The following is an 11,434-nucleotide window of genomic DNA, read 5'->3' on the forward strand; positions in this document are numbered from 1 at the left end:
CAAGTTCATCAGAACCAAATCATAGCTCATTGCCAACATATAGGTAGAAACTATATTCCTACACCGAAACCCATCTTCCCTCCCTGGTCTATAGAGATGCAACCACCTTATCCTACGTATAACCCTGCTGAAGCATTCTATAGCACCTATGGTTATGCTTGGAACCCCTATTGGTACCAGTATCATCCCTAGTATACTTAGTTTTATTTATTTTGTAATTTGTAATGATTGATACGTTTAATACTTTTGTTAATATTGTAATAGTTTTTATAATTGTCTAACTTTTATTCTTAGATTTTAATAATTTTTGAATGTGGGTAATATACCAAACTTCAAAAATATGTATATGTGTTTGCAGTTTATCTTATGTACACAACAGGGTAAAACAACGCATTTTCAAAGACTGGCATTAAGTTCAGCAAAAGCAACTAATTTTGACGACAAGATGCAAAATATATGTGAAATAACAACAAGACGGAATGAACAAAAGATGTGCACCATTTATCATTCAGCAAACAAACGCCAATATATTTGGAAACTTTGGTAAAAATTTAATCATTTTCACACAAATCACCCTCAATAATTTAAATTATTACTGATTTCTTGAAAATGAGGGCATTGCAAGATCTTAAGTGTGGGAAGGGGTTAAATTCTTTCGAATTTTAAATTTTTTTACTTTATACACTTGGTTACCATTAAAAATACTAGTAAAGTAGTAGTTGTATTAGAATCTAGTGCTCTCTGATAAAAAAGAACAGCCCTAGTCTTATATACTGACTACCCAATTCTAGTAAAATTTTTCAAAATTTTCAATTAAATGAACTCAAAATCATGTTTATACATATTTATGAACGATAAAACTAGGTTTTAACACCGAAATTATTATTACCTCGGAAAGGACGATAAAAAGGAAAATAAAAGCCAAGTGTGGGAAAATTTACCAAGTTATCTTAAACATATGTCACATATATCTGTAACAAATAACTGAAAATACTTTTGATTTGGACTAAACTAAACTGTTTTACCCGATGAAAGAAAAGAAAGATGGATCTACACGATGAATCAATTCCATCATTAAAAGGAAGTAAAGTCTTTCGAAAAAGACACGCGCTTCTTGATTTAGGTCATGAAGTTGTCGTCCAGACCAGCTGTAGGTTGACGAAAAATCCAGAAAAGTCATCACTAAAATCAGCAGGAAATCCACGGACCTCAGCATTAAACAGGGTCGCCAAGTGGTCAGATTTATCCTAACCATGAGAAGGATTTATCTTGTACAATGGGGGGCACCATGCAAATTAGCTGGATAAGACTAATGAATCAGATCCCCAGAAAGGATAATCTCCTTAAAGATTAAAAATCAGCTTTTAAGACTGATATTACTCAATCCTAGAGATTGACCTTAAAGATTGAGAATTCAAACTCATGGAATTCAATGATATCTAAACTCGAGCTTAAACGAGAAAATATTTTGATCAAAATTACAAACCGATTTGTTTTCTGAAAACCCTATTTTCAATGCGTTCATTACCATTGAACGTAAAATCCTAGGAATTCACCTGGAATTCATTAGGTCACCTGAACCAAATCGGGTGTCAACCGTAAGAACGGTGGTTGCATAGTGGTCAAAGACAGGACCTTGTGCCATACCGAAAAATTATAAGGGTGAGCTTTACTATTGCTCCTACCAAGGATAGTTATTGCGTCCGACACGTTATAGACCATAATTAAAAGCATGTCAAGGGACATTGCCTTAACAGTTGCTTGTTCAACGCTTTCCTTTACAACCGGACGGTAGTTTACCGAAAAGTAATATACGGGACAAATAAACTGGACGTGTTGCTTTCCAAATACAAGGTTTGCAAGTGGGTGACACAAAACCATAAGTTTTGAGCTAAAATTTTCAAATCTGAAACCCACCAAACCCACAAAAATATTTTGCAAACACCGGTAAAGGGTTATCCCGGAAAACTTATCTAGGGTAAAAACTAGATTTAATTTTCAAAAGATCAAATGTTTTCATAAAGATCCAATTTCCTTAATGGATCTAAATTTTTATAGTCATGTGGGACTGTAAACCATATCGTTACTACCATTGTTCATACCACCGTATAGAAATCACTGATGTACAAAGTGTGAACAATAAAGAAGTGATTCTAGTATTTCAAGACGATATTGCTTGAGGACAAGCAACGCTCAAGTGTGGGAATATTTGATAATGCTAAAAACGAACATATATTTCATAGCATTATTCCTCAAGAAAGACAAGCTTTTAGTTGCAATTGTTCTATTTAAAAGTGATATTCGTTTAAATAATAAAAGGTGAAGACAAAAGACAGATTCGACGAATTGAAGACGCAAACGACCAAAAAGCTCAAAAGTACAAAAGACAATCAAAGAGGTTCCAATTATTGATAAGAAACGTCTCGAAATTACAAGAATACAAAATTCAAAACGCAAAGTACAAAATATAAAATTGTACGCAAGGACGTTCGAAAATCCGGAACGGGACCAGAGTCAACTCTCAACGCTCGACGCAACGGACTAAAAATTACAAGTTAACTATGTATATAAATATAATATAATATATAATTAATTATATTAATTATATATATATATATTATATATATATTATAAACCGTCGGCAAGAAAGACTCCAAAAGGGACTGAGCTGTAATTTCAAACTCCGCGACTCGCGGAGTTTGAAGGCAAAAATGCCGCGAGTCGCGGAGCCCCAAAAGTCGAAAATCCCTATAAAAGCAAACGAATTCTGATCGCAAAAATCACCAAAAATATATCCATCTCTCTATCTATATCGTATATATATTTATATTTTAATTTTAATTTTAATTTTAATTTTAATTTTAATCCTAATAATAAGGGTATGTTAGCGAATGTTGTAAGGGTGTAAGTCGAAATTCTGTCCGTGTAACGCTACGCTATTTTTAATCATTGTAAGTTATGTTCAACCTTTTTATATTAATGTCTCGTAGCTAAGTTATTATTATGCTTATTTAATCCGAAGTAATCATGATGTTGGGCTAATTACTAAAATTGGGTAATAAATTCAAATTAGTAATAAAAGAGGTAGAGGTGCCTAGGGTAATTGATTGGGGTCCTTTGGAAAGGGTCCAACTAGCTGACCGTGTTAGGGAGCATCTGATTTAAAGGTATGGCAGTTCTTCTTTTACTGATTGGGAACGCTTATTCACCATTCGTAGACCTGTATATAAGGAATGGTGTGTTGAGCTGATGAGTACTATAGCGTTAAATGTAGATGTAGATAGATTAGATGATAGAAGTTTTCTTAGGTTTATACTTGGCGGTAGGATGTACAGGATGTCCATGCTGGACATGGCCAGGGCTCCTCAGATATATACGCCCGCTGAATTGCTACTACCCGATTGTATGAATTTGATTTATCATGGTGAAAGGGTAGATAGGAATTTTGATGCGAACGCCGTTTGGAGGCGTATGTCCGATTATAATGTTTTTGGGCGGGGAGGAACATATACCTACTTACATATTAACAAAGCCGAGCTTCGTATAATTCATAGTTTTTTGGCTAACTCGATTACACAGAGAGGTCACAACAAGGAAAAATTGACCTTACATGATTTATTTTACCTAAAGTGTATTCGAGACCCAAGAGGCTTTGTTAATATCCCCTACTGTGTTGGTTTTTATTTATCTAAGATGGTTGAAGGAATACAGGAAGGGGGGATAATTGGAGGAGGTATTTTTGTTACTCTCATTGGAGAGTATTTAGGTGTAGATAAGGACCAAGGAGATCCACTTTTGGAATGTAGGGAACAGGTTGAGCTTCTAGGATTGAGGGTTTATGCGGGTGCTAAGGTATTGAAGAGTAAACGCAACCAGGCAATACCCTATGTAGGTAGTTATCCGCAGGTAGAAAGAGGATCAGACGAGGAGATGGAGGAAGCGGATGACGTTAGGGATGTCATTCGAGAGGCTATGACTGATGTCTACCAGCGTGTAGATGAGGTAGACATGACAAACGCGGAGAGATTTCTTCGGATGGAGCAGTGGCAAGCCCGGAATGATTACGAGAATTCCAGGCAACGACAGCATGATAGATGGGACTATCATCAGCATCAGATTATGAGTCGGTTGTCACCTCAGGATCACTACGTCCCGACCCGACCTGCTTACTATCCTCAACACCAGCCCGAGATGAGACCACCTTATACACTCTACGACCCTAACCAGGCATACCAGTACACCTATCACCAACCATGGAACCCGGATGATGACATGAACTGGAACCCCTATCCAGATTGATTTAGTTCCAGTTGGTAATTTTTATGATTTTTAATTATTTCTGTTTATTTATGTTTAAACACATTATATTTTGATACTTGATGTCGTAGTGTGGGGGTATGAAATAGTTTATATTTTTACTAGGAAATACTATTAAATACGTGAAATACTATATATTTTTGATACGAAAAGCGATACAAATTACACAAGTTTTAATTATTTATTTACAAATGGGATATACCTAAACCTTGCTACAACACTATAGGCAGTGTACCTAATCGTAGAGTAGTGTAGTTTTTAGTAAGTCCGGTTCGTTCCACAGGGAGCTGGCTTATTTCACACTATATTTTAAACAATTATATTCGTACAAAATATATTATATTAATAATATATAAAAGGGGGTTTTACCATTTAATGACCGGTTTGTCAATTTTATATTTTAAGCGAAGCGTAAAGTAAATTTAATTAACAAAATAAAATAAATAACAAAAACTATAAATGACGAATAATTAAAGGTGCGATGAAATATAAAATAAAATAATTATGCTTATTTAAACTTCCGTAATCATGATGTTTGATGTGTTGATTTTTAGTTTATTCCCATGGGTTAATTGTTCTTTGTCCTGGATTATTTAATATGCCCGTCTGGTTTTTGTCCATAACAGTCCATCAGTCATAAATATAAAGTGCGAGTGTCCTCGTCAAATTATCCTTATACCCGAAGTCAAATATTCCAACTAATTGGGGACTTAAACTGTAACAAGGTTTTAATACTTTGTTTAATAATTACACCAGGATATCGACTGCGTGTAATCCAAGGTTTAATACTTTGTTAACAATTACGCCAAGTGTCCTTGTACATAATTTCACCCCTGTTTTAATAATTCTAGTGACTATTAATCCATTCCCGTGTCCGGTTAAATGAACTATTATTCGTACATATAAATTCCCCGCCCATCGTGTCCGATCGAGTGTATATGGTTATTTATAGGGACGTCCAATTGTAAATCTTTATATTAAAATTAACAAACTATCATTTAGTTAAACAAATATAAAGCCCATTAATATCCCATAGTCTAATTTCCATAAGTGTCGTTCTTTTGTCCAAACCCCAATTATGGTACAAAGCCCAATTACCCCATCTTTAATATTTAGCCCAATATCATGATTACTTCGGCTCAAATAAGCATAATAATAACTTAAGTACGAGACATTAATTTAAAAAGGAGAGCATAGCTTACATTGATTATTTATCGCGTAGTGGTACACGGACAGAGCTCCGACTTTAAAACCCGTAAATTAACCTTTACATAACCCGAACTAATCTAATATAACACTAATCTATACTATATATATATATATATATATATATATATATATATATATATATATATATATATATATATATATATATATATATATATATATATATATATATATTATATATATATTTATTTATATTATACTACAGAGTATTATTATTATTATTTATATTTTTAAACTCGGCAGAATGCATGGCCTTTTATAGGCATGTCTGATTTTTACAGCTCCGTGAGTCGTGAAGTTTTAAGCCTGCAAACTTCGCGAGTCGTGGAGTATGAAAATCCAGCTCACATAATTTTGGAACCTTGCTTGTCGACATATTTTATATATAAATATAAAATATAAATAATTAATATAATTATTTATATATTATATTATATTCTTGTGCATAGTAGACTTGTAATTTTTGGTCCATTGCGTCGGGCGTTGATAGTTGGCTCGGCGGTTCCGGATTTTCGAACGTCCTTGCGTACAATTTAATATTGATAATGCTAAAAACGAACATATATTTCATAGCATTATTCCTCAAGAAAGACAAGCTTTTAGTTGCAATTGTTCTATTTAAAAGTGATATTCGTTTAAATAATAAAAGGTGAAGACAAAAGACAAATTCGACGAATTGAAGACGCAAACGACCAAAAAGCTCAAAAGTACAAAAGACAATCAAAGAGGTTCCAATTATTGATAAGAAACGTCTCGAAATTACAAGAATACAAAATTCAAAACGCAAAGTACAAAATATAAAATTGTACGCAAGGACGTTCGAAAATCCGGAACTGGAACCAGAGTCAACTCTCAACGCTCGACGCAACGAACTAAAAATTACAAGTTAACTATGTATATAAATATAATATAATATATAATTAATTATATTAATTATATATATATTATATATATATTATAAACCGTCGGCAAGAAAGACTCCAAAAGGGACTGAGCTGTAATTTCAAACTCCGCGACTCGCGGAGTTTGAAGGCAAAAATGCTGCGAGTCGCGGAGCCCCAAAAGTCGAAAATCCCTATAAAAGAAAACGAATTCTGATCGCAAAAATACCAAAAATATATCCATCTCTCTATCTATATCGTATATATATTTATATTTTAATTTTAATTTTAATTTTAATTTTAATCCTAATAATAAGGGTATGTTAGCGAATGTTGTAAGGGTGTAAGTCGAAATTCTGTCCGTGTAACGCTACGCTATTTTTAATCATTGTAAGTTATGTTCAACCTTTTTATATTAATGTCTCGTAGCTAAGTTATTATTATGCTTATTTAATCCGAAGTAATCATGATGTTGGGCTAATTACTAAAATTGGGTAATTGGGCTTTGTACCATAATTGGGGTTTGGACAAAAGAACGACACTTGTGGAAATTAGACTATGGGCTATTAATGGGTTTTATATTAACTAAACAATACCTTGTTAATTTAATATACAAACTTATAATTTGACGTATTTATATATAGCCACATACGCTTGACTGGGTACGGTGGGCGGGATATCTATAAATACCAATAATTATTCATTTTACCGGATACGGAACTGGATTAATAGTTAATAAACTTGTTGAAATAGGGGTGAATTACATTCAAGGGTAATTGGTGTAATTGTTAACAAAGTAGTAAAACCTTGGTTTACACGCAGTCGATAACCTGGTGTATTCATTAAACAAAGTATTAAAACCTTGTTACAATTCGAATCCCCAATTAGTTGGAATATTTGACTTCGGGAATAAGAATAATTTGACGAAGGCTTTCGCTCTTTATATTTATGACTGATGGACTATTATGGACAAATCCGTATGGACATATTAAATAATCCAGGACAAAGGACAATTAACCCATGGGCATAAAACTAAAATCAACACGTCAAACATCATGATTACGAAAGTTTAATTATGCATAATTATTTTATTTCATATTTAATTTTCTTTATTTTATATTTAATTGCACTTCTAATTATCGCATTTTTATTGTTATTGTATTTAATTGCACTTTTAATTATCGTACTTTTTAATTATCGCAAGTTTATTTTATCGCACTTTTATTATTCGCAATTTCATTATCGTTATTTACTTTATGCTTTAATTTAAGTCTTGTATTTATTTTTAATATTTTACATTTGGTTTTAACTGCGACTAAAGTTTTAAAATCGACAAACCGGTCATTAAACGGTAAAAACTCCCCTTTATAATAATAATATTACTTATATATATATATTTGTATTTTTATATAGCGTTAAGCTTTGTTTAAAAAGATTCCCTGTGGAACGAACCGGACTTACTAAAAACTACACTACTGTACAATTAGGTACACTGTCTATAAGTGTTGTAGCAAGGTTTAAGCATATCCGTTCTCTAAATAAATAAATATCTTGTGTAAAATTGTATCGTATTTAATAGTATTTTCTGCTAAAATTTAATAGTATTTTATACCCCTTAACTTTGACATCAAGTTATTTTTGGCGCCGCTGCCGGGGAACTCTTAAACGCCGGAAGCGCAACGCTAATATAAAAAAAAAAATTTACGTTTTTTTTTAATTATTCGAAAATATAAAAAGAAAAACAAAAATATAAGTATTTTTAAGATTTTGTTAAATATTTAAGTTTTATAAAGTTTCTTTATTTTTATATAAGTTTTATTTAAGTATTTTGTTTTTATTTAAAAACATATAAACAAAAAAAATATATATATAAATCTAGTTTTAAGATTTTTATTTATAAAATTATAAAGTAATTCTATTTATTTAAGTTTTAAATATAAGTTTTTATTATACACATATTTTTTTTTAAACAGAAAAATTAAAAACAGAAAATCAAAAAAAATAAATAAAGAAAAACGCGTCGAATTTAAATAACCTGTCAGTTGAAAACTGGAACCCCGCGACTCGCGGGGTTTGATGCCTTGAATACCGCAACTCGCGGAGGGTACCTGACACGCAACAGAACCCTAATTCTGCATTAATTACGGGTAATTAATTATTATTATTATTATTTAACCCTAATTATTATTATTATTATTATAATTAGTTTTATTTTAAGTTTTACTTTTTATTTAATTTGTTTTATTTAGTAAATTAGTTTAATTAAATTATAAAATTAATAGTTTTATAAAATAAATAATATAAAAATAATATTTTTATAAAAATTATAATTTTTACAACTTTTTGTATATTTTTATATTTTGTCCCTTTTTAATTGTTGTAGCGTAATATTTATATTTTTAGCTCATATTTAGTTTTAAACTTAGTTTTTGCCATAGTTATTTTTACTCCTAGATTTTTAGTCTTTGCCGTAGAATTCCTTAAGTGCTTTTTCTTTAGACTAAGATTTAGGTGCTTTAGAATTTTGCGACGCCTTTTTAAGTTTTAGTTTCTTTTTAAGTTATTTCCATTTGGGATTTAGTTTTTCCTGTAAGCTTTAATATTTTTAGACGACTTTTAACTATGTATCAATTATCATTCCAATTAGTAATCTCAATTTGCAATTATAATTTTAAGTTAGTTGTAGTAATAAGGTTAGGTTAGTCAAGTACTTTTAAGTTTTATAAGTTTGTTTAATTTTTCCGTCACCTTTTATTTTTCAACCATTTTTCCTTTTTCGACGAACTCTTTTTCTTTCTTATTTCTCGCTATTCTAGTTTTAGGACATAGATTTTTATTCTACTTCTTATCTAAATTTCTTAAAATTACGAAAATTTGTTTTAAGTAGTTAAATTAATAGACATCAAAATTTTCTGGTTCGTAGTAATAGTTGGATTTGTACGTGGACCGGGTTATTGGAGCCAAACAGTCCTCAATTATATTGAGACCAAACGAATCCTACCCCTCTGCTGCATCTTTTGGCTATTCGAAACGTGGGCAAAATCAGAAAAGTCTATTGATTGGATAACTTATTATAATTTTTCTTTCCTTTTAAAAACTAATAGGATATTCAGTGAATGCACCAAGCAAGACGTTCACCACCTTTTGTACGTTCACCACCTGTAACTAGATCAAGACATTTTGCAAATATTACCACCGTTGATTTTTCTTTAGAATCGTCATCCAGTCGACCAAGTACTTCAGTTCAAATTTCCGATAATCCATTTTTTGAACCCGACCTCACAATTGAGAATCCGGAGAATATTCAGGAACGATTCGTAGATCCTGAACCACTAAACTTTCCTCCGGAACCACCAATCATTCAAACAGAGATTGTTGAGGAACGAACCATTAAATCAGAATCCTCTAGTGATTCCGATTCAACAAATTCAATTATGGAGAATCTGGAACCTTTAAGTATGGAAGACCGAATGAGAGCTAAACGCACTGGCCAAGGTCACGCAATAACTCATCCAGACATTAATGCGCCAGATTATGAAATCAAAGGACAAATTCTGCACATGGTGACTAATCAATGCCAATTTAGTGGTGCGCCGAAGGAAGATCCAAATGAACATCTACGTACCTTTAATAGGATCTGCACACTATTTAAAATCCGAGAAGTGGAGGATGAACAGATATATCTCATGTTATTTCCCTGGACTTTAAAGGGAGAAGCCAAAGATTGGTTGGAATCGTTACCTGAAGGAGCGATCGATACATGGGACGTATTAGTTGACAAATTTCTTAAACAATTCTTCCCTGCATCTAAAGCCGTAAGACTTCAAGCATAAATTGTTACGTTCACACAGAAACTGAATGAAACTCTATATGAGGCGTGGACTAGATATGGAAAGTTGTTAAGAGGATGTCCGCAACATGGTTTAGACACCTGTCAAATAGTACAAATATTCTACCAAGGATGCGACATCACTACAAGAAAAGACATAGATATAGCAGCTGGTGGTTCTATTATGAAGAAAACCGAAACTGATGCTTACAAAATTATTGATAACACTGCTTCCCACTCACATGAGTGGCACCAAGAAAAAGATATCATTAGATCATCTAAAGCAGCTAGAGCCGATTCTAGCCATGACTTAGATTCCATTTCCGCAAAGATAGATGCTGTGGAAAGACGAATGGAAAAGATGACTAAAGATATTCACTCAATACGAATTAGTTGTGAGTAGTGTGGAGGACCATATTTGACAAAAGATTGTCTCAGTATTGAATTAACAATGGAACAAAGAGAGAATATTTCATGCATAAACCAAAGGCCTGGAAATAATTATCAGAATAATTATCAACCGCCAAGACCAATTTACAATCAAAACCAGAATTATAACCGAAATATTCCATACAACAACCAACAAGGTCCTAGCAATCAACAAGTATCCAATAATACTTACAATCAGCAAAGACCCAATTTTCAAAACAAGCCACCACAACAAACCGATGATAAAAAGCCGAATTTAGAAGATATGATGACGAAGCTAGTTGAAACTCAAACGCAGTTTTTCACATCTCAGAAACAAACCAATGAACAAAATGCTCAAGCATTTAGAAATCAACAAGCTTCTATTCAAAATCTGGAACAAGAAGTGAGTAACCTAGCAAGGTTAATAGGTGAAAGAAAACCAGGAAGTCTACCTAGTGATACAAATGCTAACCCCCGGAATGAAACAGCTAAAGCTATTACCACAAGAAGTGGTACAACACTTAAACCACCTGAAATACCTGTAACTTCTGATGAAGCTATTCCTACTTCACAAGAACCACAACCTGATCAAGATAAGGAAAAAGAACCGGTAGTTGAAAAGGTTAATGAAGATAACACAGTTAAGGCTAAACCTTATGTTAAACCATACCAACCACCACTTCCTTACCCGAGTAAAATGAAGAAAGAGAAACTTAAAGCCGAGCAATCCAAATTCTTGGATATGTTTAAACAGATAAATGTAAATCTT

The sequence above is a fragment of the Rutidosis leptorrhynchoides genome, chromosome 6 (assembly GCF_046630445.1).
Source record: "Rutidosis leptorrhynchoides isolate AG116_Rl617_1_P2 chromosome 6, CSIRO_AGI_Rlap_v1, whole genome shotgun sequence".
Classification (NCBI taxonomy): domain Eukaryota; kingdom Viridiplantae; phylum Streptophyta; class Magnoliopsida; order Asterales; family Asteraceae; genus Rutidosis; species Rutidosis leptorrhynchoides.